Raw genomic sequence first — 27,948 nt, 5'->3', positions numbered from 1 at the left:
GGTCATCTTTCATGCATACAGTGTTGTTTTTTTTTAAATGGAAATGAGAATTTACTGAATTAATTCTGAAGGCCATGAAGTGGGATTGCTTTGAGATCTAGCCATCCCGTTAGGGTGCGTTCTCTCTGTGGAATGCCAACCAGGGTCCACGTGAGATTGTTTCTTTTTCTTCCCTAACCCTTTTTACCTTCAGCTGTAACCAGCCAGAGACAGAACTGAAAAAGGGACCTGTTCCTCATTATCTACTGTCTATAGAATTCCATTTGAGTCGCCATTTTACTTAAAAGTTTTAAATACTATCTTGTGCTAAATGTGATTCCTGTGCTGAGGGAAATGAAAGAAAGTTTTTTTGTTTGTTTGTTTTTGTTTTTCTGAGCAGGGAGGTTCTCTTTCCTAACAGTATCCAGTGTGAGCCGGGAGGGAGGTGCTGTCGGTCGCCATGCCGACCAGGCGGAGGCGGGGCTTGTGCGTCCTGCTGTCAGTTACCTGGTGTCCATGGGGGGGGGGGGAGGGGGCTGAGTTTTGTTTCTGTTTTCACGTGTCAGCACAGACTGAAACTGTGATGCTGTAAATCAGATGGAAACGAAAGGAATTGTTTAAGTTGGCCCCAACCAGTCACACTGTTGATCTCTCCACTAACGGATTTATGAATGCCTGAAGGGTACTGCTCTTTCCACCTGGCTCTCTGTTCCCTGCAGGCTTGTCAGTATGTAAACAGAGATCAGATCACCGCTTATTTAGTTGTTTATTTGCACCTGGACTACTCCTTTCCTCAAGCCAAATTTAGCTGGAAAGGAAAAAAAAAATCCTATTTTCATGTCTGTAACACGAAGATAAAACCACACCACCACCTTCATTGATGGTCTCCTTAAATCTGAATCTAAAAATCGCATTTAGAGAGATATATTATGCAATATACATATATATGTATATATGATATTTTTAAACATCCGCACATTTATTACCACAATACGGGTTGGGGGTCCTCAGGTCACGACACAGTTCCATTTCTACGACAGTGAGGTAACCCTAATTTTGGTGTAAGTTGAAACAAACCCTAGGCCCTGGCCGGTTGGCTCAGTGGTAGAGCATCGGCCTGGCGTGCAGGAGTCCCAGGTTCGATTCCCGGCCAGGGCACACAGGAAAGGCACCCATCTGCTTCTCCACCCCTCCCCCTCCTTCCTCTCTGTCTCTCTCTTCCCCTCCCGCAGCCAAGGCTCCATTGGAGCAAAGATGGCCTGGGCGCTGAGGATGGCTCTCTGGCCTCTGCCTCAGGCGCTAGAATGGCTCTGGTTGCAAGAGAGCGATGCCCCAGATGGGCAGAGCATCGCCCCCTGGTGGGCATGCTGGGTGGATCCCGGTGGGGCGCATGCGGGAGTCTGTCTGACTGTCTCTCCCCGTTTCTAGCTTCAGAAAAATACAAAAAAAAAAGGAAAAAAACAAATACACCCTAAGTCACTTACCTATCCTAACACAGTTGTAAAATCATAATCTAGAACATAAAAATACATTATTGTATATTCTTCCGCCGTGTGCAGCCAAACTAGTCAGCCCATGTAGACTGTAAGTACGACGCTCACTGAGTAAGCTAACACTTGCGTCTCAATCTTTTAGAGTTTTTATAGGAGTGAGCGATGTAAACTTGAAATATCCTATGTTGAGACTGTCGTAACCCAAGGGCCTCCTGTACTTGTAAAGTTGTGAATTTTTAGCCTTTTACATAAATATGCCTATATGTACAAACCAATATATTTATGTATATGTGTATTTTAACATAGAACAGTATATGGATATTATATATGGTCTACATCAGTGGTCCCCAACCCCCGGGCCGTGGACCGGTACCGGTCCGTGGGCCATTTGGTACTGGTTCGCAGAGAAAGAACAAATAACTTACATTATTTTCATTTTATTTATATTTAAGTCTGAACAATGTTTTATTTTTTAAAAGACCAGATTCCCTCTGTTACATCTGTCTAAGACTCACTCTTGACGCTTGTCTCGGTCACATGATACATTTATCCGTCCCACCCTAAAGGCCGGTCCGTGGAAATATAATATTTTCTGACATTAAACCGATCCGTGGCCCAAGAAAGGTTGGGGACCACTGGTATACATAATACGTATGTATATGTATATATAGAGAGAGTTAAGATAGATTACAAATGATTCATTAAAAGAGGCTTCAAAATTCAGGTGTCTTGTGAAATATAAAGGAGCCTACAATTTTTCAGTGCCTGGGATTTTTTTTCCGCTTTATATTTCAGTAATTTGCACTATCTTCTCTTTCCTAATGTAGTCTTCAGATGAATTAATATACTAAAAATCCATACATTATGGCAATAGTGAGAATTATGGATACTGCGCACGCCATCAGGAACGAGGTCCAAGTAGACCCGACAACCAGGTGGTTAAAGCATGTATCTTAACGCCCCGTGCCTTCCAAACCTCTCCGTGGTTAGTGCTGGATACTTGTTATCTCTTTGTTGGTTGTTGTATTGGAATTGTGTCCATTGGAACACTTCTTTGCCTTTCTGTCTTATATTATTAGTCTGGGTTTTTCTCCATCTCTAATGCTTGATGGATAGCTACTAAAGTCATCTTTTAGAACATACAGAAGAACCCATTCAGGAATTCTCTGAGGCTGATTCCATCGATTTGACAGCTGTGTTAAGAAATTTTCTTGTAGTCATTAACATGTAAAGTAAAATTGGAAATGCATTGTGTCATGTTAATATTACTAGGACAACTGGGTTTTTTTTTTAAAGGAAGATTAGACTTCTTGTAAAGACTATCACAGTTCCTCCTATTTTCGTATTTTGATACTTCTAGGAAATGATTTACTCCGTTACAGAGAAGCAGTTTACAATTGTTTTGCAGCTCAGCTCTGGAGCCTAGTTGAAATGAACATATTAACTAATTTTAAACCTGTTTATTATTCTTTATTGGTAAAAGAAGTAAAGGTTAAAATACATTTTATAAATGTCAGCTATACCCAACTAGCTTTTAGCAAAATTTTTTATTTTTTTTAAGCAGGGTAGATGAAAACAACCTACTTAAGGACTTCACCAACTTTTAAATCATACAAAGTAAATTTTCCTTTTTCTGTGAAATCTTTTTTCTCTTTGTTCCTTTGTATTATTGGAGTAGTTGTTTGCCAGGAGTAGATGTTTCAGGAGTTACCACCCGTCTAAAAAAAAAAAAAAAAAAAAAGCCCATCTGTGTTTATCATGCAATATTTATTAATATAGGTCATATTACTTTCATATATCAATACCTGATGGGAACGTGAATTATTTAAAGTGAGCATCTGTGTACTATTTTTTTGGTGTTTGAAATAAAATGAATTTTTAATGTTCGTATGTAATACGATCTGGCAAGATCATCCTGGTAAAAGTTTTCAAATCCAAACGGGGAGTCAGCTGCAGTTTCCTCCTCACTGTCCAGAGTTGGGCACAACCTTCAGTGACCTTGCCCTGCTTTAAAACGGGCTATACTTAGATATATAATTATACCCTATTATGTTAATAACTTTTGTATCATTTACACCAAGGCCTCACTTACCATGCCTTTTCTGTTTGGTCGTTTTATACAACAGACAGCTTTAAAAGTGTTCATAGCCTGACCAGGCGTTGGCACAGTGGATAGAGCGTTGGACTGGGATGCGGAAGACCCAGGTTCGAGACCCTGAGGTCTCCAGCTTGAGTGAGGGCTCATCTGGTTTGAGCAAAAAGCTCACCAGCTTGGACCCAAGGTCTCTGGCTCGAGCAAGGGGTTACTCGGTCTGCTGTAGCCCCACAGTCAAGGCACATATGAGAAAGCAATCAATGGACAACTAAGGTGGTGTCACAATAAAAAACTAATAATTGATGTTTCTCATCTCTCTCCGTTCCTGTCTGTCTATCCCTCTCTCTGACTCTCTGTCTCTGTGGAAAAAAATTAAAAAAAGTGTTCATAAAGAAAATTTTTCATCAGGTCATTTTTTTAGACCTAGAAATTAGGACTCATGTTGTCGAGCTTTGGAAAACCTTAATTCAATTGAGCAAAAGTAAGTACTGATATCGTGGCAGAAGTCATTCAGGTCTCAGTTTGCTGCAAGTCCTACATGGAAGATCTTACCCTTTCCAGACCCTCTGGTGACTGGAGATCAAGGTCCCCGGGCCCTCAGGCGGGAGATGTCTGTTGCATGAATGCTCATCAAGCCCCTGCATTTCCCAGAGGCTGCTACGTCCCTACCCACCTCTCCCCTCCTCTCCTCACGGTCTAGGCCAGGGGTCCCCAAACTACGGCCCGCGGGCTGCATACGGCCCCCTGAGACCATTTATCTGGCCCCTGCCGCACTTCTGGAAAGTGCACCTCTTTCATTGGTGGTCAGTGAGAGGAGCACATTGACTATCTCATTAGCCAAAAGCAAGCCCATAGTTCCCATTGAAATACTCGTCAGTTTGTTGATTTAAATTTACTTGTTCTTTTTTTAAATATTGTATTTGTTCCCGTTTTGTTTTTTCACTTTAAAATAAAATATGTGCAGTATGCATAGGGATTTTTTCATAGTTTTTTTTTATAGTCCGGCCCTCCAACGGTCTGAGGGACAGTGAACTGGCCCCCTGTGTAAAAAGTTTGGGGACCCCTGGTCTAGGCTGACCAGTCTCAAAGGAGAACAGACTTTGCTAATACGTCAGTTTGTGATCTCTATTTTTTTTTTTTTCTTTGGAAGTCATTATTTTCATGTGGCTGGATCACATTTTAAAGAGCTTTCTTTCTGTTGAGCCGATTCCAAGCGGTGTTTCCGAGCTGGACCGACCGCAGAGCGAGATTGTGCCTTCTTCGTGGCTGCGAATCATATTAAGCTGCTTATCTTAGCTGTCATGCAATTTGCCAATTAGGTCACTTTAGGGGTGAAGGGAAATGAAAGGCTTTGAAATCATCATTATATTCTCAGAACAAAGCAGCGGAGGTAAATGGTCGTGCCCAGTCATTTCATCCTGCTGTCCAATCTACCCAGAAATGGAAGATACATTGAGACCTTATTGATACATTCATCATCTTCCTCACTTTATCTAAAGATTATGCGGAAGATGCTTAAATAAGTACCTTAAGAAGTAAGTGAAAAGGTACATATTTGGATTATACTTACTTCTAAAAATATCTTTTATCATCAGACTGAACCCTGTTAATTGTAGGACATCTTGGAAGAGACAGAGAAATATAAAAGAAGAAAAATTTAAAGTGCCTATGATCCTACTACCATCTAGAGGTATAATTATTTAATGGATTGCCTTCTGACCTTTTCATATTTCTTTTCCCACAAAAAATTTAATTGTTGCTGAGTTGCTTATTTCATAGAAGCCAGTGAGCTAAGAGCTCTGTGTGTGTTATCTGTCTGATGTTCACCACGACTTGTGACACAGTTGTTTCTCAGTGATGATTCTGAGATTTAGACTTCAATGTTAAAAAATGTGAAACTTGAGACTTTCAGTCTGGACAAATGATAGTCAAATCGTAAATGAAGAAAAATTTTTTTAAGTATATCTCATTGTTATAACTTTTTTTTTTTAACAGTGACAGAGAGAGAGTCAGAGAGAAGGATAGATAGGGACAGACAGACAGGAACGGAGACAGATGAAAAGCATCAATCATTAGTTTTTTGTTGCGACACCTTAGTTGTTCATTGATTGCTTTCTCATATGTGCCTTGACCGTGGGCCTTCAGCAGACCGAGTAACCCCTTGCTCAAGCCAGCGACCTTGGGCTCAAGCTGGTGAGCTTTGTTCAAACCAGATGAGTCCGCACTCAAGCTGGGGACCTCGGGGTCTCGAACCTGGGTTCTCTGCATCCCAGTCCAACACTTTATCCACTGCGCCACCGCCAGGTCAGGCTAATTGTTATAACTTTTGAGTAGAATTTCCCCCCACTGTTATGACAAACCAATTTATATTAGAGACTATCAAAAATATTTCAAAAGTAGCATTTAAGCAAGGAATACTATTTGTATACTTTTGATACTTTTATTAGGTAAATATGTATTCAATTACAGAATCACATCATCCCTGTTCCTGTTGCACTTGAGGTCACTTACCTAAGATAACTGTTTGAAAGCTGGCTTTTGATTCATGGATATTCGAAACAACGGCTGGACGCTTTAAATTTTTCTGTTACATCCAGGATATGTTATTTTGTAAATTTCAGAATGGAAATGGGAAGCAAGTGTACCCACTCTAATTGAGAGTATTTCCCTTGAAGCTTTTAGTCTTAAAACTCAGGTGTTAAACTGAACAGACATGTAAATAATTGTCTTTATTATTACAAAAGTCAGATGTGCACTTGGAAATAAAATCACAAACAGTGCAGAAAAAAAAATGATCCTTGCCAGGATTTGATAACTGAGTAATTTACTGGTGAGCCTTCTGACATGATGGCTCATCCGCCTGGGAACCATCGGTTTGAACGAACAGGGAGGCTGTCTGCTCTGTAAATGGCCGTGGCCAGCACTGTCCACTGCGTTTTCCAGCGTGGCTTACACGAAGCACCATGTCAACCCCGCCTGTGTCCTTTGCCAGGGAAAATATTTTTTTCTGCCAATGAATTTTTGTGTTTCTCTGCCAGAAAGCAACGACAACAAAATGCCTCAGGTTGTTCTTCAGTGTCACAGCACTTGGACGCTAATTCAGTGCCCAGATGTGGTGACGGGCATCCTCAGCTGTGCCTTCACTGCCATTCGCTTCTGATTAATCCCTGAGTGTCCGGCAGCAGCGTTACCTTTATCTGTCTGAAGCCCCGTTGAAAAGCAGTGTTGATTCAATTCACCTGCGTGTCTGTTTTACAGCCTCTCAGTTCTTTTTGCAATTCGTAAATATGTGAGCCTCAAAGTAATCCCGCAAAATATAAACAGAGACGACTCTATTTTTTTTTTCTTCCCTTTAAAACCCACCTAAAAGAAAAACAAGCACAGATGAGTTTAATCTCATCAACGTAGGCTGCAGACTTCACAAGGGGCAGGGGCTGTGGGTTCACCCTGTCTCCCCAGCTCCCAAAATAGTGCTTGACGCTCAACAGATGTTTCAAGATGATTGACGGACGTTGAATAAACTTAAAAACTACTGAGCTCCTCAGACTTGGGAAGACGCGGAAAAAGCACAGCTCCCGGAGACTAGAGCGAAGCTCAGAGCAACCTGTCACAAGCACATGTCTTTGAAGTCTGGTGTTTTATCTTGAAAACTTGTACACATGTTGAATTCTACTTTACACTAGGAATGTTTGCTTTATCACAAACATTATTTTAATGTTACTTATCATAAAGTAACATCCTTCTGGAAAATGCTCTGTGTGTATCCTGACTAACGCGTCTCTGGGTTACTTACATTGCTTTTGAGAGATACAGATGTCCAATTAATTAAATTCTATTTAAGTGCTGTTTATAAGCCGATGACATGCAAATGTCCGTCTCCTGCCTTTACCTTCCTCCTGAATTCATCATCTTAGTTAATGACAACTTTGTGTTCCCAGCTGATTGGGCAGAAATGTTGTGTCATACTTGATTTCTTTCTTTCTCCGTTTATGCTATTGGGAAATACTGTTGTCTCTACCTTGAGGATATATCCTAAATTCTATCAGTTGTGACCACCCCTGCTATTGCTAGCAGACTGTCACCACCATCTCTGTTCAATTAATTAGACGAGGAGACCACCAGGCTGGGGTGACTCTTAACACCACGTCGGCCAACGCAAACAACCCAAAATCTGAACCTGTTCAGGTTTATGAAATCAGTGTTAGGAAATCAAAATGCTAAGGACAACCAGTCACAACAGCCAGTGAGGCGGTAAGCTAGAGCCGATCAGATCATGGCCCTCTGGGCTTCCGCACTTTCCCTGTGTAAGTCCTTCCCTGGCTCTCATCCTCGGAGCGCACCTAAGCTCTTTCGGTTTGGTGCTGTCCGATTCAAATCAAGTTTTGTTCAAAGTCTTTGAACAAAAGACTCCCTCAGATCCAGATGGCTCACTCCTTTTTTTTTTTATTTTGTATTTTTCCAAAGCTAGAAGCAGGGAGACAGACAGACTCCTGCATGTGTCCGACTGGGATCCACCCAGCATGTCCACCAGGGGGTGATGCTCTGCCCATCTGGGGCATCGCTCCATTGCAACTGGAGCCATTCTAGTGCCTGAGGCAGAGGCCATGGAGCCGTCCTCAGTGCCCGGACCAACCTTGCTCCAATGGAGCCTTGGCTGCGGGAGGGGAAGAGAGAGACAGAGAGGAAGGAAAGGGGGAAGGGTGGAGAAGCAGATGAGCGCTTCTCCTGTGTGCCCTGACTGGAAATTGAACCCGGGGCTTTCATGTGCCAGGCCGATGCTCTACTGTTGAGCCAACTGGCCAGGGCCTCCCATATGTTTTATGTGTTGAAGGTATTTCTTTCTTCATCCTCTCTCCCTCATGCGCCCCCTGACTCTTAGCCAGATGAAAGTAGGTTAGGATGGCACCTGTTAACATTACAGGCATGCAGAAAATCTTCATTTAATCCTGAGCCGTCTCCAGAGTTTTACTAGAATGCTTCCTTTTAACTTCTCTCCCTCTTTTCTTGGGATCAGATTCCTAACCATCCTCCTCAAAGTCTAAAGCCCACATGTTTGTCTTGAGGATATTAGGCCGACTTTGTGTCGGAAATGCTTCTGGGTTACCCTCCTAACCGTGGCCACTGCTCCCTTCAGGCATCAGGGATGGAGCTTCTAGTGGAGGAAAGAAAGTCTCTGTCCTCCCCGGCCACTTCCTTATTCCCAGATGGATATTCCTGGTGCATTTCTACATACTGGAAACCATAAGCACAGGTGTGGGACTCGGGTGTGCCTGGGAGCATAAACTTCTCAGGACCCCGTGTGACCTCTGGGCACACTTTTCCCAGACAGCCCTGCCGTCAGGGTGTGTGTGTGTGCATTCTCCTGAACGGTAGGTACGGGCTGGGCGTGATGCCGGGCACAGAACAAGCGCTCAGGTCACGTGAGAGTCGAGATGGGGGGGCCCCTAAATTCACTTTGATGACCTGCGGATTTTTTTTTTTTGTATTTTTCTGAAGCTGGAAACGGGGAGAGACAGTCAGACAGACTCCCGCATGCGCCCCACCGGGATCCACCCAGCACGCCCACCAGGGGCGACGCTCTGCCCACCAGGGGGCGATGCTCTGCCCCTCCGGGGCATTGCTCTGCTGTGACCAGAGCCACTCTAGCGCCCGGGGCAGAGGCCAAGGAGCCATCCCCAGCGCCCGGGCCATCTTTGCTCCAATGGAGCCTTGGCTGCGGGAGGGAAAGAGAGAGACAGAGAGGAAGGAGGGGGAAGTCGAGAAGCAAATGGGCGCTTCTCCTGTGTGCCCTGGCCGGGAATCGAACCCGGGTCCCCCGCACGCCAGGCCGACGCTCTACCGCTGAGTCAATCGGCCAGGGCCTGACCTGAGGATTTCTCTCGGCACGACTCACACACGGCCTTCACATTCTCACGGTCTAAAGCTGCGGGAGGTGGTATCAGAGGCCACGCGCTACAAAGAGCCTGTGTCCCCATCCACCCCCCCCCCCCCCCCGAACGCACCGTTTCTGACAAGCTGGCTAGAGAAGTTTTCCTGACGACGGATTCGGATGAGGTGCAGGGTGGCTCCCCCGCCTGGCATTTAGAACAACATGGTTGTACAAGGATCCCTGTAACTTAGGAACACTTCCCTTTCTTATCCATTTTTTTTTTTCTTTTTAAATTCACATGTGCTTTTTATTTTCTTGTTCAAATGAATCGAGAAAAAACGAACTTAACAGAAATGCCAGTGGGGAAAAATACACAATCATAAATATTTCAGGTCTCTGGTTTTCAACGGCCCACAGCTCTGTTGACGTCGTCAATTGAGGACCTATGGCCGTGAGCTCGCTCTGCACCTGCCGACATGGAGCCGGCGTTCACCTGGGGAACAGACTCCGGGTGTTTCACGCTGCACGGGGGCCCTGGTGAGAAATGTCTCCCAATGCAGTTCAGGCCAGAGTGTACAATTTCCAAAAAGACCTTGCCATGATCGGCTTTGACCCTTACCTCTAAAATAACACTTTCTGTGTCCTCAAGGAAAACGTGCTCATCACGGGAAATATTTTGGCATATTCTTCTGTAGGTTCTAAAGCAAAAGCGCTATGCAGGCGTTTAGTCCCAGCTCGGACGTTGAAGTAGCTAAACGACTAACTTCCTGCCCCCAGACTGACTTTGCGAGAAGCTCACGGGAAATACGGGTGCTAAGAACCCACGCCCAACCTTGGCATCGCGGGGGAGCAGGTGGCGGCGTTTGTGGAGAGGCCGCCAGAGGTGTCGTGAGAGGAGGAGGAGGAGAGCTTTATTTTTTTTACCTATTTTTAAAATTTGTGGTAAGATAATACGTAACTGGAAATTTGCCTTTTTCAACCATGTCTCAGTGTTTAGTTTGGTGGCACCAAGTATTTCCAGCTAAGGTCTGGTTTGCCTTCCGATACTATTTCCAACCAAATTATCCCGCAAATGTAATGAGTATCCTCAGCTGTGCCAGGCCTTACGAAGCTTCACAAGAATATGACCCCGCTGAAAGTGAGCTGGGAGGGGGGATTTAGTGCAGGATGGCAAATGCAGAGCAGCTCCAGCTCCCAGAGGGAAGGGAGAAAGGGGGACCTGACCCCCTAGGGAAGCTTATTGGTGCTGGTCAAGGGACAGAAGATAAGACGGTGTAGTAACCAGACTGATGTCCTTCGTTCAAGGGAAAACCATCCGTGGCTGGTGAGGGCAGAGTCTCACATCATTAGCGCACCATTCCCAAAGGGTGTGGGGCAAGAGCGAGCTTGTCGGAGAGAGTGAGAAGGCACAGTAGGGACGGGGTGCAGTGGGCTGGGGGCGGGGCCTTCCTGTGAGGGGCGTGGTCCTGTTTTCTGGGGTGAGGTGAGCTGACTGAAGCTGAGGGGAAGACTGTGATTGTTGTGTGTCAGTCTCCCTTGACAGGTGTTTCTCGTCAGGGCAGGCTGACTTAGGTTTTGATTTGTGTGACACGGGCCGGAACCACTGGGTTAGCTTCCATATTGTGGATCCCAGTATACAAAATAATTTTCTCAGTGCCTTTAAAAACATCAAGGACCGAAGAAAAGAAGCCACAGGCATATCGAGATGAATGTTCTTGATACGACCATCGTGGTTGGGTGGAGAGGGAGACCCAGGGACCAGACGGTAGGGTAAGAAAACGTAAAGAATGATCTTAAAGGCAGAAGCACGAAAATCAGAAGGTGCAGCTCCGACACCCACAGAGGAAAATTGATCCATCTAACCGGACCTAGGAAAAGGGCGTGGGCAGGGGGAAGGGAGTGACAAGCGAGTACATGAAAAGGAAAATATGAAAAGAGTGTCCAGAATCTAATGTGACCACAATTACAGTATATGTTCCTGGGTGATCCACGATAAAGAGAAATTCTCAGACTGGATGGGAAAACAAGATGCAGAAGTGAGTTATGTAGCCGAAACATTTTTCGAAAAGAAGGGCAGAGAAAGGTTGAAATAAAAGGATAGAAAACAGAAACACGACTCAAATAGGAGCTAAGAGAAAGTAACTTAAAGTAAGCACCGCCTAAGGAAGGAAGAGGGATGAACCACAGTGATAAAAGGAATGTTACAACAAGAAAGTGGAATCATCAGAAAAAGAGGTCTCTAACGATAGAGCCTGAAATCCACCAAGCAGCAATCAGCAGAACTGCAGACAGAAAATCACAACTGAATCTGAAGATTCCTAACACTCTGTTCTCAGAAATTGACAAGTCCTGCAGTCAGAAAATAAGCAGTTGTGCAGAAGACCTCAACAACACAATTAATAAGCTTGAGCTTTAGAAATATGTCTAAAACTATATACTCAACAGAGAGTGCATACTTTTACCTTTTATGGGAGGATAATAAAAAGAAACCATGTACCATGCCATAAAAGAAGCCGCAATAATTTCCCAAGAATGAACTTTACACAAATTAGGTTTCCTCAGCAGTGTGCAATGTAATAAAAAATTACTAACAAAAGCTAGTCCCCACCCCCAAACATAATTCCTCATGTTTACAAATTAAATAACGTGTTTCTAAATCTCCATTGGGTTAAAGAGGAAATAGAAATGAAATTTTGATATATTTGGAACTGAAAGATAATGGAAACTCTAAATGTTAGAATTGGGGGATATAGTTCAAGCAGTGCTTAAAGGGATTTGTGTCTGAAGTCCATTTATCAGTAAACAAGAAAGGTTAAAAAGTAAAAAGCAAGTGAGCCAATTATTCAACTCAAACGTTGGCACACAACAAAACATATAAACAAACCAACCCAGGAAACGATAAAGGTAAGTACCGAAAACACTGAAATACAGAATTACAAGGACACTGAATGATAGAGAAAAGAAAATCAGAAGCTGGGAGCAGACAACACCAAACCTAGACTCAACCAGCCCTACAGACAACACACACAAACACACAGACATAATGAGAAGACAGAGAAGTGCAATCCAAATGAAACCACAAGAGAAATCTCCAGAAAATGAACTGAGTGATATGGAAATAACCAAACTGTTGGATGCAGAATTTAGAATAACGATTGTTAGGATGCTTAGGGATCTTAGAACAACAATGGATGGTCATTAAGAACACCTAAATAGATAGCAAGTATAAAACAGGACATTGAAATATTAAAAAAGAATCAGTCAGAGGTGACAAATACAATATCAGAAATGAAGATCACAATGGAAGGAATTAAAAGCAGGATGGATGAAGCTCAGAATCAAATCAGCGAGTTAGAGGACAAGATAAGTGAAGGCATGGAAGCAGAGCAGAAAAAAGAAAACAGACTCAAAAAGTCTGAGGAAAGTCTGAGAGAGCTCTGTGACAACATGAAGAGAAATAACATCCGCATTATAGGGGTTCCTGAAGAAGAAGAGAAAGAACAAGGGATACAGACTTTGTTCAATCATATCATAGCTGAAAACTTCCCTAAATTGATGCAGGGAAGGGTCTCACAAGTTCAAGAAACACAGAGAACTTCATTAAAGAGAAACCCACAGAAATCTACAGCAAGACACATCATAATTAAAATACCAAAGCTAAGCAATAAAGAGAAAATATTAAAAGCTGCCTAGAAAAAAAAGGCTATCACCTACAAAGGAGCCCCCATAAGGATGACATCTGACTTCTCAACAGAAACACATGAGGCCAGAAGGGAATGGCAAGAAATATTTAAAGTAATGCAAACAAGGGCCTTACAGCCAAGACTACTTTATCCAGCAAGGCTATCATTTAAAATTGAAGGAGAAATAAAAATCTTTTCAGACAAAAAAAAAAAAAAAAAAAATCAAGGAATTTATTACAACCAAACCAATGCTCCAGGTAATGTTAAGGAGCCTGTTGTAAACAGATCAAGGTGGGAAAAGAATATAGCAAAAGAGGAATACAGCTTTAAAGAATAAAATGGCAATAAACAACTACATATCAATAATAACCTTAAATGTAAATGGATTAAATTATCCAATCAAAAGACATAGAGACTTTGTCTTTTGACAAAGGTTAGCTGCTTGGATAAGAAAACGACCCATACATATGCTGTCTACAAGAGACACACCCTAAAACAAAAGATGCACATAGACTGAAGGTAAAAGGATGGAAAAAAATATTTCATGCAAATGGAAATGAAAAAAAAGCTGGGGTAGCAATACTTATATCAGACAAAATAGACTTTAAAACAAAGACTATAGTAAGAGATAAAGAAAGTCACTACATAATGATAAAGGGAGCAATCCAGCAGAAAGATATAACCATCATAAATATCTACGCACCTAATATAGGAGCACCTAAATATATAAAGCAGACTTTGATGGATATAAAGGGTGAGATCAACAGCAATATTATAATAGTAGGAGATTTCAATACCCCACTAACATCACTAGATAGATCTTCAAGAAAGAAAATTAACAAAGAAACAGCAGACTTAAAGGACACACTAGATCAACTCGATTTAATAGATATCTACAGAACCTTCCACCCTAAAGCAGCAGAATATATATTTTTTTCAAGTGCTCATGGTACATTCTCTAAGATAGACCACATGTTAGGGCACAAAAGCAGTCTCAACAAATTTAAGAAGATTGAAATCATATCAAGCATTTTCTCTGATCACAATGGCATGAAACTAGAAATTAACCACAACAGAAAAACTGAAAAATACTCAAACACATGGAAACTAAACAGCATGTTATTAAATAATGAATGGGTTAACAATGAAATCAAAGAAGAAATAAAAAAAATTCCTAGAAACAAATGATAATGAGCAAACAACAACTCAAAATTTATGTGGCACAGCAAAAACAGTCCTGACAGGGAAGTTCATAGCACTACAGGCATTTCTTAAGAAGCTAGAAAAAGCTCAAATAAACAACCTAACCCTTCATCTAAAAGAACCAGAAAAAGAACAGCAAGTAAAGCCCAGAGGTAGTAGAAGGAAGGAAATAATAAAGATCAGAGTGGAAATAAATGCCATAGAAGCTAAAGAAACAATACAGAGGATCAATGAAACCAAGAGCTGTTTCTTTGAAAGGGTAAACAAGATCGATGAACCTTTAACAAGACTCACCAAGATAAGAAGAGAGAGGACTCAAATAAATAAAATTAGAAGTGAGAGTGGAGAAATAACAACCAACACAACAGAAATACAAAATATTGTAAGAAAATACTATGAAGAACTGTATGCAAAAATATTAGACAACCTAGGTGAAATGGACAAATTCCTTGAAACAAAAATCTTCCAAAAATCAATCTGGAAGAATCAGAAAACCTAATCAGACCGATTACAACAAAAGAGATCGAAACAGTTATCAAAAAGCTCCCCAAAAACAAAACTCCTGGGCCTAATGGTTTCACTGGTGGATTCTACCAAATATTCAAAGAAGAACTAACTCCTATCCTTCTCAAGCTATTTCAAAAAATTCAGGAGGAAAGAACATTTCCAAGTTACTTTTATGAGGTGAGCATAATTCTGATTCCAAAACCAGGCAAAGACAACACAAAGAAAGAAAATTATAGGTCAATATCCCTGACGAATTTAGATGCTAAAATCCTCAACAAAATATTAGCAAACCGGATCCAGCAATACATGAAAAAAATCATACATCATGATCAAGTGGGATTTATTCTGGGGAGGCAAGGCTGGTACAACATTTGTAAATCAATTAATGTGATTCACCACATAAACAAAAGGAAAGAGAAAAACGACATGATAATTTCAATAGATGCAGAAAAAGCATTTGATAAAATCCAGCACCCAATTATGATCAAAACTGTTAGCAAGGTGGGAATACAGGGAACATACCTCAACATGATAAAGGCCATCTATGAGAAACCCACAGCCAACATCATACTCATTGGGCAAAAATTAAAAGCAATCCCCTAAAATCAGGAACAGGGTAGGGGTGCCCCCTTTCACCACTCTTATTCAACATAGTCCTGGAAGTCCTAGCCACAGCAATCATACAAGAAGAAGAAATAAAAGGCATTCAAGTTGGAAAAGAAGAAGTAAAACTATCATTATTTGCAGATGATATGGTACTGTATATAGAAAACCCTAAAGTCTCAGTCAAAAAACTACTGGACCTAATAAACGAATTCAGCAACGTGGTAGGATATAAAATTAATACACAGAAACCAAAGGCATTTTTATACACGAACAATGAACTGTCAGAAAGAGAAATGAAGGAAACAATCCCCTTCACTATTGCAACCAAAAAAATAACCTAGGAGTAAATTTCACCAAGGAGGTTAAAGACTTATACTCAGAAAATTATAAAACATTGATAAAAGAAATCAAGGAAGGCACAAACAAGTGGAAGCATATACTGTGTTCATGGTTTGGAAGAATAAACATAATTAAAATGTCTATATTACTCAAAGCAATTTATAAATTCAATGCAATACCAATTAAAATACCAATGACATACTTCAAAGATATAGAACACATATTCCAAAAATTTATATGGAACCAAAAAAGAACACAAATAGCCTTAGAAATCTTGAAAAAAAAGAATAACGTGGGAGGTGTCACATTTCCTGATATCAAGTTATACTACAAGGCCATTGTACTCAAAACAGCTTGGTACTGGCATAAGAACAGGCATATAGATCAATGGACCAGAGCAGAGAACCCAGAAATAAACCTACATCTTTATGGACAATTGATATTTGACAAAGGAGGTAAGAGCATACATTGGAGTAAAGACAGTCTCTTTAACAAATGATGTTGGGAAAACTGGAGAGCTACCTGCAAAAAAAATGAAACTAGACCACCAACTTACACCATGCACAAAATTAAACCAAAGTGGATAAAGGACTTAAATGTAAATTGTGAAACCATAAGTATCCTAGAAGAAAACTTAGGCAGTAAGCTCGCCGACATCTATCGCAGCAATATCTTTGCTGAATTATCTCCACAGGCAAAAGAAATAAAAGATAGGATAAACAAATGGGACTATATCAAACTAAAAAGCTTTTGCATAGCTAAAGACAATATGAACAGAATAAAAAGACAAACTACACAATGGGAGAATATATTTGACAATACGTCTGATAAGGGATTAATAACCAAAATTTATAAAGAACTTGTAAAACTCAACACCAGGAAGACAAACAATCCAATAAAAAAAATGGGCACAAGAAATGAATAGACACTTCTCCAAAGAGGACATACGGATGACCAATAGGCATATGAAAAAATGCTCAACATCACTAATCATTAGAGAAATGCAAATTAAAACCACAATGAGATACCACCTCACACCAGTCAGAATGGCGCTCATTGACAAAACAACATAGGATAGGTGCTGGCGAGGATGTGGAGAAAGGGGAACCCTCCTGCACTGCTGGTAGGAATGCAGACTGGTGTAGCCTCTGTGGAAAACAGTATGGAGATTCCTCAAAAAATTAGAAATGGAACTGCCCTTTGACCCAGCCATCCTACTTTTAGGAGTATACCCCAAGGACACCATATCACCGACTGAAAAGAAGAAATGCACCCCCATGTTTATGGCAGCATTGTTCACAATAGTGAAGATCTGGAAACAGCCCAAGTGTCTGTCAGTGGACGAGTGGATTAAAAAGCTTTGGTACAGCCCTAACTGGTTGGCTCAGTGGTAGAGCGTCGGCCTGGTGTGCAGAGGTCCCGGGTTCGATTCCCGGCCAGGGCACACAGGAGAAGTGCCCATCTGCTTCTCCACCCCTCTCCTTCCTCTCTGTCTCTCTCTCCCCCTCCCGCAGCCGAGGCTCCATTGGAGCAAAGATGTCCCGGGCACTGGGGATGGCTCCTTGGCCTCTGCCCCTGGCGCTAGAGTGGCTCTGGTTGCGACAGAGCGATGCCCCAGAGGGGCAGAGCATTGCCCCTTGGTGGGCAATGCGTCGCCCCTGGTGGGCGTGCCGGGTGGATCCCGGTCGGGCGCATGCGGGAGTCTGTCTGACTGTCTCTCCCCGTTTCCAGCTTCAGAAAAATACAAAAAAAAAAAAAAAAAAAAAAAAAAAGCCTTGGTACATATATACAATGGAATACTATGGGGCCATGAAAAAGGAGGAAATATTACCTTTTGCAACAATATGGAGGGACCTGGAAACTATTATGTTGAGTGAAGTAAGCCAGGCAGAGAATGAAAAATATCATATGACCTCACTCTTTTGAGGAATCCAAGGAATAATGTGAACTGAGGAACGGAATAGAGACAGAGGAGGGATCAAAGGGACGAGAGGAAAAGAGGACAGAGGCAAAGGGGATGATAGGATGGGATAAACCTGAAGGGAAGGGGGGAGGGCGCTATAGAGAGGGGGGGGCAAGGGAGATGTTGAGGGGAATAGGGGGGAGGGAGGATGCATTCGGGGTGACTCTAGAATCTATGTGAACACAATTAATTAAAAAAAAAACTGGCTCTTTGAAAGATGAATAACACAGTGTTAGAACTGTCAGGAGAAAAAGCAGAGAACTGGACTAGGCCAACGTAAGATTAGACCACTCTGTGGAAATCGTCAAAGAGCTTTTGTCTCAAATTTCCCGGGAGAATCTCGTCGGTGAGAACAGGGTTAACGTTTAAGGCAGTGACTTCTCACCTTTCACAGATTGTTCCACAAAATTGCCCGTAGAGAGAAAGATGCCCAGCGCGTTTCGCAAAGCTTCGGAAACCATCCGAAAATGCATGAGTATAATTCTTCACATTAAAGGAATGAAAGAAAAAAATATGCTTCTCTCAAACGGTTGTAGCTAAAGCATCTGATAGAGTTCAACAGCTACCTAGGATTTTAAAAGCACACACATGTAAATATTACTAGGAATGGAAGGGACCTTCCTTTAGGTTACATATTAAAAACTCTATCAGAGGTTATACTTACCAGAAACTTTAAATTCCCTCTAATACAGAGAAGAAGACAAGCATACCACCACTGTCCGTCCTAGTTTCGTGCAGGAAACAACAAATAATTCTCGGTTTTCCAGGAGAAAGAGAGGTGGTACCTTAGATCAGACAGTGAACATGTTGTTGGAAGGGGCTGCTGTCGAGGACAGGCGTCAAGGTCAGACCACTGTAGTCACAATCCAGGGGACAGAAAGTTGCTGTTGCTTTCACAATCACCACTATTAGCTTTTTACCCCTAAAACCTGGTGACCAGGCTTGCAAGCAACACTCTGTGGCAGATGCAAAACTGTCTGATACAATTTGAGCTTGCTATACTAACAAAGTCTAACCTATTCAGGTATTCTCTCCTCCATTAGACAACCTTTATATAGACTTAGACAATGTAAAAAAACCCAAAAAACAACTGGTGACTAGGCTCCAGAATGCAGACGCAGGCCCCACAAACACATCCCCAGCCTTGCTGTCCACTGTCCACTCGAGCAGACAGGTGGCTTCCACATTGCCTTTCTCTTTCAAATCTCACGAGAGTGCATCTCACTGACAGATCTCAGGTTGCCTCCAGAGTCTTAGCCGGGAAGGAGTCTAAGAAATGCAGGTTTTGGATCTCTGGACCTAGCCGGCTACAGGGAAAGAAGAATGGAGTTTGAGAGATCCAGTCGAAAGTGCCCACCCCCATCTGCCCACTGTCTCTGCTGCCCTTAGCGTAGCGTTGATGTCCTGGTGAACGCTGCCCAGGAAGAAGAGGAAATGACGCCTAAGTATCGGCAGGAATAAATTGTCATTGTTTATGGACAATATCGTCATCTTCACCAACAATGTAATAAGCTGATTATTAGAACTAATGAGTATGGTGACATCGCTGTATATAGGATCCGTCTATAAGAATCAATATAACTGATCTATACCAGTAAGATCCAATTAAAATGCAATAAAACATACTGCCCATAAGAGTAACAGAAGCTATATAGTGCCTATGAATTAATCAAGAATGCACAATATCCCTTTAGAGAGAAATTTTAAAACTAATAAAAGACAGTTATGTGATGTAGTATTAAAAAAAAGTGTCAGTTCTTCCTAAGCTATCTTGAAATTCAGCTCGGTCTATTCAGAATTTTACTTGTATGTTTTTAAGGACTTGATAAAAAACTTTTAACAGAAGCATTTACTTAGAGAATTGATAAACTTCAACAGGAGCATAAAGCCGTAGGGAACACAGGGGCACCTTTGGTGACGCTGGGACAGGTGGCAGAACGAGAGAGGGTACAGGCGTCCTCTCTCATTGTGGCAAGTCTGTGTTTAGAACTGCAAGGCTCTCCCGCAAAACCGTATGAAGGGGATGGTGATTTCAACAGAAGTGTGAGAGAGAGAGAGACGGAAGCATCAGCTGTACAGAAGCGGAAACCCGGAAGGCTAACCAGCACATGAAGAAATCATCAAACTCGGCCCTGGCCGGTTGGCTCAGCGGTAGAGCGTCAGCCTGGCGTGCGGGGGACCCGGGTTCGATTCCCGGCCGGGGCACATAGGAGAAGTGCCCATTTGCTTCTCCACCCCCCTCCTTCCTCTCTGTCTCTCTCTTCCCCTCCCGCAGCCGAGGCTCCATTGGAGCAAAGATGGCCCGGGCGCTGGGGATGGCTCCTTGGCCTCTGCCCCAGGCGCTAGAGTGGCTCTGGTCGTGGCAGAGCGTCGCCCCTGGTGGGCGTGCCGGGTGGATCCCGGTCGGGCGCATGCGGGAGTCTGTCTGTCTCTCCCCGTTTCCAGCTTCAGAAAAATACAAAATAAATAAATAAATAAATAAATCATCATCAAACTCACCGGTAATCAGAGAAGTGAGAACTGATACACGACGTTGACAGTCGCTGCTAAGCTAGTAAGAGTTAGAAAGCTGAACGAGGCGCGTGCCGGGGTGGGGGGACAGTGTGAGGACAGGGATTTTCGTGCCCTGGGGTGGGCATGGAGCCTCCTTCCTGCGGCGATGTGGGAGAGCCGTCTGAAGGTCATAAACCAATTAGGACCACGCGCTCTGTGGCCCACCCAGCACGCCTTCTCCTGGGTATACACGCCAAGGACATTGTTGATAACTGAGGGAAGGGACAGGCACGAGGCTTGTGGCAACATTATCTCTAGACAGGGAGGCAGGAAGTTTTTTTGGGGGGTCCTTTCTAGGGGAGCAGTGGGGGGAAGATGTGGAGGCCAACGTGGAGCACCTGGGGGCGACCTCTGTGCCCAGGGGCGTGGTTAGATGTTACCAGAAGGAAGGAGGCGGGGAAAGGGAAGCGGCAGAATACTGTTAGTAGCTTAATACCGTCGCTTGAATTAAAAGCGCATGCGCGCGCGCGCACACACACACACACACACACACACACACACACACACACACACACACACGACAATGTGCGTTTGGAAGAGCACATTCGAATCAGAAGAGAGCCACAGAACACACAGGATTGTTGCTCTTGGCAGGGGTTGTGGGATGAGCCGGGGGAATGGATTTAAATCAATCCCATCTCATCTGTATAAACAAAAGGGGGCCCCCCCCGCACGGGCCATTAATAAAATACCATGCGTGGAAGCGTACGTATGCTTAATTAAAAGCCTCTGCCCCTGAGGTTAGGAGGGAAAGAAGAATGGGTGCGTTTTCTCCTAATTTTTATTTTCTACACCTACGGTTGAGACCTCAGTATGTATTTAATGGTGCGTCCTGGTCTTGTGCTTAACACCATCTCTCACGCGGTTAACATGCTTTGAAACACAGACGGGTTTCGATGAGTATGGGATATTCCCCTTGTGGGTGCAGCGTAACGTGTTGAAAGCTGCCCTCTGCTGTGAGGTATTTAGACGGTTTTACAGTCTGTAAAACACAGCCTCACGTTTCAGGTTATCTATTATACTTAGAAAGAGCAGTGCTCCACTGGTTGCTGTGTAACCTCGGGGCAAGGAATTAACCTCTGTGTCTCACTTTCTCCACGGATCGTTGCGAGAACTTAACGGCTGAACCCTATGACCGGATCAGAGCACGTCTGCCACACAATAACCCTCTTAATACATGGTAGCGATTACTCGAGGGTTATTTCTAGAAACAGAAGCGCTGGGTTAATTGGTGTGAACTTTTCTTGTAGAGCTCATCCGTCATTGGTTCGTTCAATAAATATTTATTGAGTGCCCATTGTGATGTCTTGGCATTTAGACAAAGTAGGCAATGTATACACACACACACACACAAAAGAATCCTTGCCCTGGTGGAACTAAACGATCACCGTAAAATTTTTAAAAAGTAAACGAGACACAGGATACGTTGTACGTTAGGGAGCATGACAGGTCACAGCGAGGTGGTGGTTGTTGTCGGTGGTATGCTGATTCAGCCGTGCCCAGGCTTGGGTCATCCGCTCACCTACCTTCCCCATTCTTCATTGTTTCCATTCCCCCGGGGTCAGTTACGGGAAGCTAACCGCCCAAGGCTTTTCCTGGTGTTCACTCTGGTTCCTCACCGGAGTGGGGTTAGGACGGCTGTGCATCTGCTGGTCTGCCACCCACTGTCTCTGTGGATTGCCAGAGGGGCTGTCGCCGAGAGGTTTGCTCTTCGAACCGGTGTTACTAGTGGTCATACAGGCGTCCGTTCACGTCCTCTGTTGGGCAGCCACTTTAGACAGCTCCGTGACACCATCCAGGTGAAGGTGTCTTCCTCCTCCGCGCCCCTGTCACTCGGGGCATGTCTGCTGTGGCCCTCGTCACTCAATCATTCTTCTGCGCGCTCTACCCTGCATGTTTTTCCTCCTCATTAGATTTCAGATTATTCTGGTCAGGGACGATGAGTGGTTCATCTCTGAATCCCTCCAATGATTAATATTTAAGGGGTTTTTGTCGAATAGAATTTTTTTTTATTTTATTATTTTTTTTATTTTTCTGAAGCTGGAAACGAGGAGAGACAGTCAGACAGACTCCCGCATGCGCCCGACTGGGATCCACCCGGCACGCCTACCAAGGGTGACGCTCTGCCCACCAGGGGGCAATGCTCTGCCCCTCCGGGGCGTCGCTCTGCCGCGACCAGAGCCACTCTAGCGCCTGGTGCAGAGGCCAAGGAGCCATTCCCAGTGCCTGGGCCATCTTTGCTCCAATGGAGCCTTGGCTGCGGGAGGGGAAGAGAGAGACAGAGAGGAAGGAGGGGGTGGGGGTGGAGAAGCAAATGGGCGCTTCTCCTATGTGCCCTGGCCGGGAATCAAACCCGGGTCCCCCGCACGCGTCAGGCCGACGCTCTACCGCTGAGCCAACCTGCCAGGGCCTCGAATAGAATTTTGACTCCCCCTCCCCTCGGTGTCTTTTGGGCTTCCTTCTGGTAAACATTCCGAGTGTCCCCGAGGTTAGTCATGACCACATTCCAGAGGACCTCAGGAGCGATTTGCACCAGCAGTCCATAGCCAAGAGCGGAACCTTGGCAGATGGAGCCTTTCTATAATTTAGGACTCTACCTTTGGTGACATACAGATGTGGCCTCTGGCACGCTCCCTGATAATGAAATGATTTTTTCCCTAAATTGACCTCATTCGGAGAGTCTGTGATGGGGAATGGTGGTCACCAGGCTCCTGCAAACACCAGTCACAGTGCAACAACCTGCTGCCGCCTAGGAGCTTATGTGCATTTTATGTCGTTGATACATAGAAAATATCTTTCCAAGGAAACTACAAATTGCCTTATTAACTTTTTTTCACTATACAAATACACCTTTATCTTCAGTTTAACTTCTGATTTATTCCCAACTGTTTAGCATGGCATATATATATATATATATATATATATATATATATATATATATATATAGATAGATAGATAGATAAGGTCTACCGGAAAGTTCTGTCCGTTTTTGGAATAAAACCAAATACATATTTTTCTTACCGTCAATAAACTTTATTAAATAATATAATTGCCATTATTATTAATGATTTCTTGCCAGCGTGAGGGCAATTTGTATATCCCCATTTTTGAAAAATGTTTTATCTTTTGATGCGAAAAATTGAACCAGTGCTTGTTTGATATCTTCTTCATTTTTGAATTTTTTGCCCTTCAAAAAATTTTGTAAGAACAAAAAACAAGTGATAGTCGGAGGGTGCTAAATCCAGGGAATATGGTGGATGCGACAGACATGCTTCTGTAGCATTTCTTCCTTGTTGAAGTTTGTAAAAATTACAGTGGCGTAAATGAACTTTATCAGTAGCCATGGGTACACTATCGCTTCACACATAAGACTAACATGAATCAACTTTGTTTTAGCTAATTTGCTATGTCAGTATGTATACATTAAGTGATAAAAATAGAGAGGCACACATGCACCAAATAGACATGTGCTTACGTGTCGAAATTTGTTGTGATAGAAACAGACAGAACTTTCCAGTAGACCTTATATTATATATTTAATGCCACACTGCTGCTATAGGTGGTTATTTGGACTGTAATTTTCTCATTTGTAAAGTAAATGAGTTTGTAACTTTTATATTTTCTTTTCTCATTGAAAATGTATATCTTGCTTAGTTTTAAAATGCATTTAAAGTTGGTGGGAAAGTTAGCCCTGGCCAGTTGGCTCAGCGGTAGAGCGTCGGCCCTGTGTGTGGAAGTCCCGGGTTTGATTCCCGGCCAGGGCACACAGGAGAAGCGCCCATCTGCTTCTCCACCCCTCCCCCTCTCCTTCCTCTTGGTCTCTCTCTTCCTCTCCTGCAGCCAAAGCTCCATTGGAGCAAAGATGGCCCGGGCGCTGAGGATGGCTCCATGGCCTCCACCTCAGGCGCTAGAATGGCTTTGGTTGCAACAGAACGATGCCCCAGATGGGCAGAGCATCGCCCCCTGGTGGGCGTGCCGGGTGGATGCTGGTCGGGCGCATGCGGGAGTCTGTCTGACTGCCTCCCCGCTTCTCACTTCAGAAAAATACAAAAAAATAAAATAAAAATTTGGTGAAAAGGATACAGAGAAAACAAGAAACATGTATCGGTTAGAAGTGAGGAGAACAAGATGATAAGAGGTTGGCCCACAAGCTGGAACCAGATGTGAGCTGATAGAAGGATGGGGGAGCACAGGTCACTTGCCGGGACCGAGCCCCGTTTTGGTTGTGGGCCGCAGAGCCGCCAGTGGGGACGGGAAGCCCAGCGACTGCCTGGTTCCCCGAGCTCACAGATGAAGAGTCTTGGTTTCAGAGAGGAGCACAGCTGTTGGCGGTGGTGGGTCCAGAGGACTTACTTTTATTTTTGGGAAGTTGGGTGTGGAGTGCGCTGTGGGTTTAATGAGATGTGTCTCAGTGGCATCCTTCTGAAGCCTGTGAAAGGTCTGGAAGGGCGGCCCAGCTCACTGTCTGTCCACGGAGCAGTGAGGTCACCCTGACCCAGCAGCAAAGCCTCCGCGCTCGGGCCTGCGGGTTGCGGGTGAGCCCAGCCGGAGGGCCGGGACGTCTGTGCGCCGGGGCTCACTGGCCTCTGCTCTGCCCTTCGGAAAGGAAATTCACTCCGATTGCGCGTTACACATTTGTTACTCTGGGAGGAAGACTTTGACTTAAAATCTGTTGGGCTGGCTCTTTGTGACATGCCGCTGACACTGGGTTTTCTAGTTGAGTAGAAACTGTGTCCCCGGGGGGGTGTCGTTTTGGCCACTTCCTCCCCGAGGTGCAGTGTCTTTCTCTAGCTCTGGCCCTCGGAGGGTCATTTACTCCTTACCACTCTGTTTTCCTCACGGTCTGGTCCGGAGTCCCCACGGCAGACAGCAGCTCCATCATCTGAGAGGCAGGACGGAAGCCAGGGGCCCCGCCTTCCCCGCGGAGCCCCAGGGTCCTGTTGGCTGGGGACAAGCCTTCGGCCGCCTCTTCCCTGCTCTCCTCAGCTTCTCCCCGAATGGCAGGGACCCCCATGGAACCCCTTGCTGCTGGGAGGATCTCTCAAAGTCTCTTCTCTGGAGACGCTTCTGTTTTCTAGTGACAGTTTTATTTATAACAACACGGCCGTTAACCTGCGCCACAGTCACAGAGGGCAGCGGCCTGGCCGTGGCCCACAGCAGGGCATGCCGGGGCTCGCGGGGGGCGGGGACGGGTTTCCACACAGATAGGGGGTCCCCGAAGGCTTTTCCAGCTTTGCTCCACAAAGGGCTTCATTGGACCACAAATTAACGTTCTTTATTTTGTTCACTGATTTCTGTGAACACATAAATGCCCAGAGTCCATCGTGACCACACTGGGCTCGCTTACTTTGCACGCGCGCGCGCGCGCCCTTGTCTTTAATCTCTGGTGATTTATATGTTTACCGCCTGCGGCGTGGGATTCTGTCAGAACACGGACCCGAGAGGCGGTACTTAGAGTGCACACTTGTTTTGTGTTTTCCCAGTGAGCTCAAGTTTTACGATTTTCTCCTCTATTTTACTGTTTTGTTTTGGGGGGCGGTAAACGATACTCAGAGACTGAGATTGTCTCTTGCCCATAGCTTAGAGAGCAGAGAGGTTCCCTGTAGGAATTATGATAATGTCACCAGCCAACAGTATATCTATATATATATCTAATATATATCTATATATCTATATATCTATATCTATCTATCTATATATATAGATAGATATAGATAGATATAGATATATATATTGGAGCCTGTCTCTTTTTTTTTTTGTATTTTTCTGAAGCTGGAAATGGGGAGAGACAGACAGACTCCCGCATGCGCCCGACCGGGATCTACCCGGCACGCCCACCAGGGGCGATGCTCTGCCCACCAGGGGACGATGCTCTGCCCCTCCGGGCATCGCTCTGTTGCGACCAGAGCCACTCTAGCGCCTGGGGCAGAGGCCAAGGAGCCATCCCCAGCGCCCGGGCCATCTTTGCTCCAGTGGAGCCTTGGCTGCAGGAGGGGAAGAGAGAGACAGAGAGGAAGGGGGAGGGTGGAGAAGCAAATGGGCGCTTCTCCTATGTGCCCTGGCCTGGAATCGAACCTGGGTCCCCCGCACGCCATGCCGACGCTCTACCGCTGAGCCAACCGGCCAGGGCCTCGGAGCCTGTCTCTTAATATGCACCCAGGAGGAACGCCCCCACCCAGTTGTGGAGGAGTCACCGGCGCCGTTCCAGGCAGGGCAGGGGAGAGGAAGTCCACACAGGGGCTGGTGCTCGGGGGACTCAGCAGGCGGGCGCTGATGTTGCGAGAGCATGTTGCTGTATCATTGATGGGCAGGTGTTCTTCTCGGGGGCTGCTAGACAGTTTTTATCACTGCTGATAAAAGTCACCTTTACCAGGGCAGCAGCTAATGTCCCAAGGGTTTTTGAAAGCCATTTAGCTCCGCCAAGGGCAGTCTTGCACGGACACACAACACCCTCGGGCCATCCTCACCGACTCCAGGTGTTTCTAGTCTACACGGCCCCTTCCCGCAGTGGTGTCTTCATGCTCTTACCGGGAAGCCCCAGTGGGTCCCTCTGGGGCTGAGTTGCTGACTGCTGGTCACCCACCGCAGCGGAGACGGTCACCTCCTGACACAGCTGACCCCACTCCCTCAGCAAAGCAGCTTTACTCTCGAAAAAACAGCTTCGGTTTGGCCAGACACAAGTGTTTTGGAATCATCCTAAACCAATAAATGCATAACACTCCTTTAATGAAATTTGGGGTCTTCCTGTTGGAATGTTTCTTTTTAAAGTCCTATTGAAGTACCCTAAGTGATTTAATCTAGAGTTGGCTTATTGAAGTTGGTTTTTACTTATACGAGGTACATAATAGCTAGGATAACCGTCCCTCTCTTTGTAGAGCAGAAGTCGGCTCACAGCTGTGGGGACTCGGGACAGTCTACGCTTGCATCGCTGACTGCTGTATTATTCTCCATACAAACAAGGGTATATTGAGCCACACTGGGTGCCTGTAATTTTTAGCTAATAGCCGAGCCCTTACCAGGGGCCCCCAAACTTTTTATACAGGGGGCAGTTCACTGTCCCTCAGACCGTTGGAGGGCCAGACTATTAAAAACACTATGAACAAATCCCTATGCACACTGCACATATCTTATTTTAAAGTAAAAAAACAAAACGGGAACAAATACAATATTTAAAAAAAGAACAAGTAAATTTAAATCAACAAACTGACCAGTATTTCAATGGGAACTATGCTCCTCTCACTGACCACCAATGAAAGAGGTGCCCCTTCCAGAAGTGCAGTGGGGGCTGGATAAATGGCCTCAGGGGGCCGCATTGGGGCCTGCGGGCCGTAGTTTGGGGACACCTGCCTTAGACAGTCCCCAGTCACCCCTCTTCTCATCCTCTCCCTTCTCTTACCAAGGCTACTCTTCACTTACTATCCTATTAAGGAAGATCTTCAAGATCTGCTCGCTGAACATCCGAACACACCGGATTAACTGTCTAACTACCACCAGTGCCTAACCGTCAAAGGAAGGGCGCCTGACTCACTAAATGAAGCTTACAGATCAGCAAGAAGTGACTGATGCTTCTTAATTCAATTCAGACACCATCTGTGGGGTGCTCACTCTTGTTCAAAGTACTGTGGATGAGAGGAAGAGTGACAAGTCAGTCACTTCTA

The 27,948-nt window shown here is 44.5% G+C and overlaps 1 protein-coding gene and 2 non-coding genes across 3 annotated transcripts in view; all 3 read left to right on the top strand.

The window, feature by feature from the left end:
- The window catches only part of SDK1 (sidekick cell adhesion molecule 1), a 787,316-nt gene that overhangs the window by 247,646 nt on the left and 511,722 nt on the right, over positions 1-27,948 (top strand). The window lies entirely within an intron of this gene.
- Positions 18,684-18,806, top strand: LOC136377931 (small nucleolar RNA SNORA28). The gene has a single exon (XR_010746534.1). It is a non-coding gene; the product is annotated as a small nucleolar RNA SNORA28 (small nucleolar RNA).
- TRNAT-UGU (transfer RNA threonine (anticodon UGU)) lies at positions 23,979-24,054 on the top strand. The gene has a single exon. It is a non-coding gene; the product is annotated as a tRNA-Thr (tRNA).

This window comes from Saccopteryx leptura, chromosome 6, assembly GCF_036850995.1.
Source record: "Saccopteryx leptura isolate mSacLep1 chromosome 6, mSacLep1_pri_phased_curated, whole genome shotgun sequence".
NCBI lineage: Eukaryota > Metazoa > Chordata > Mammalia > Chiroptera > Emballonuridae > Saccopteryx > Saccopteryx leptura.
Note: the sequence above shows the minus strand (reverse complement) of the source record. Positions and strands in the feature narration are given on the sequence as shown.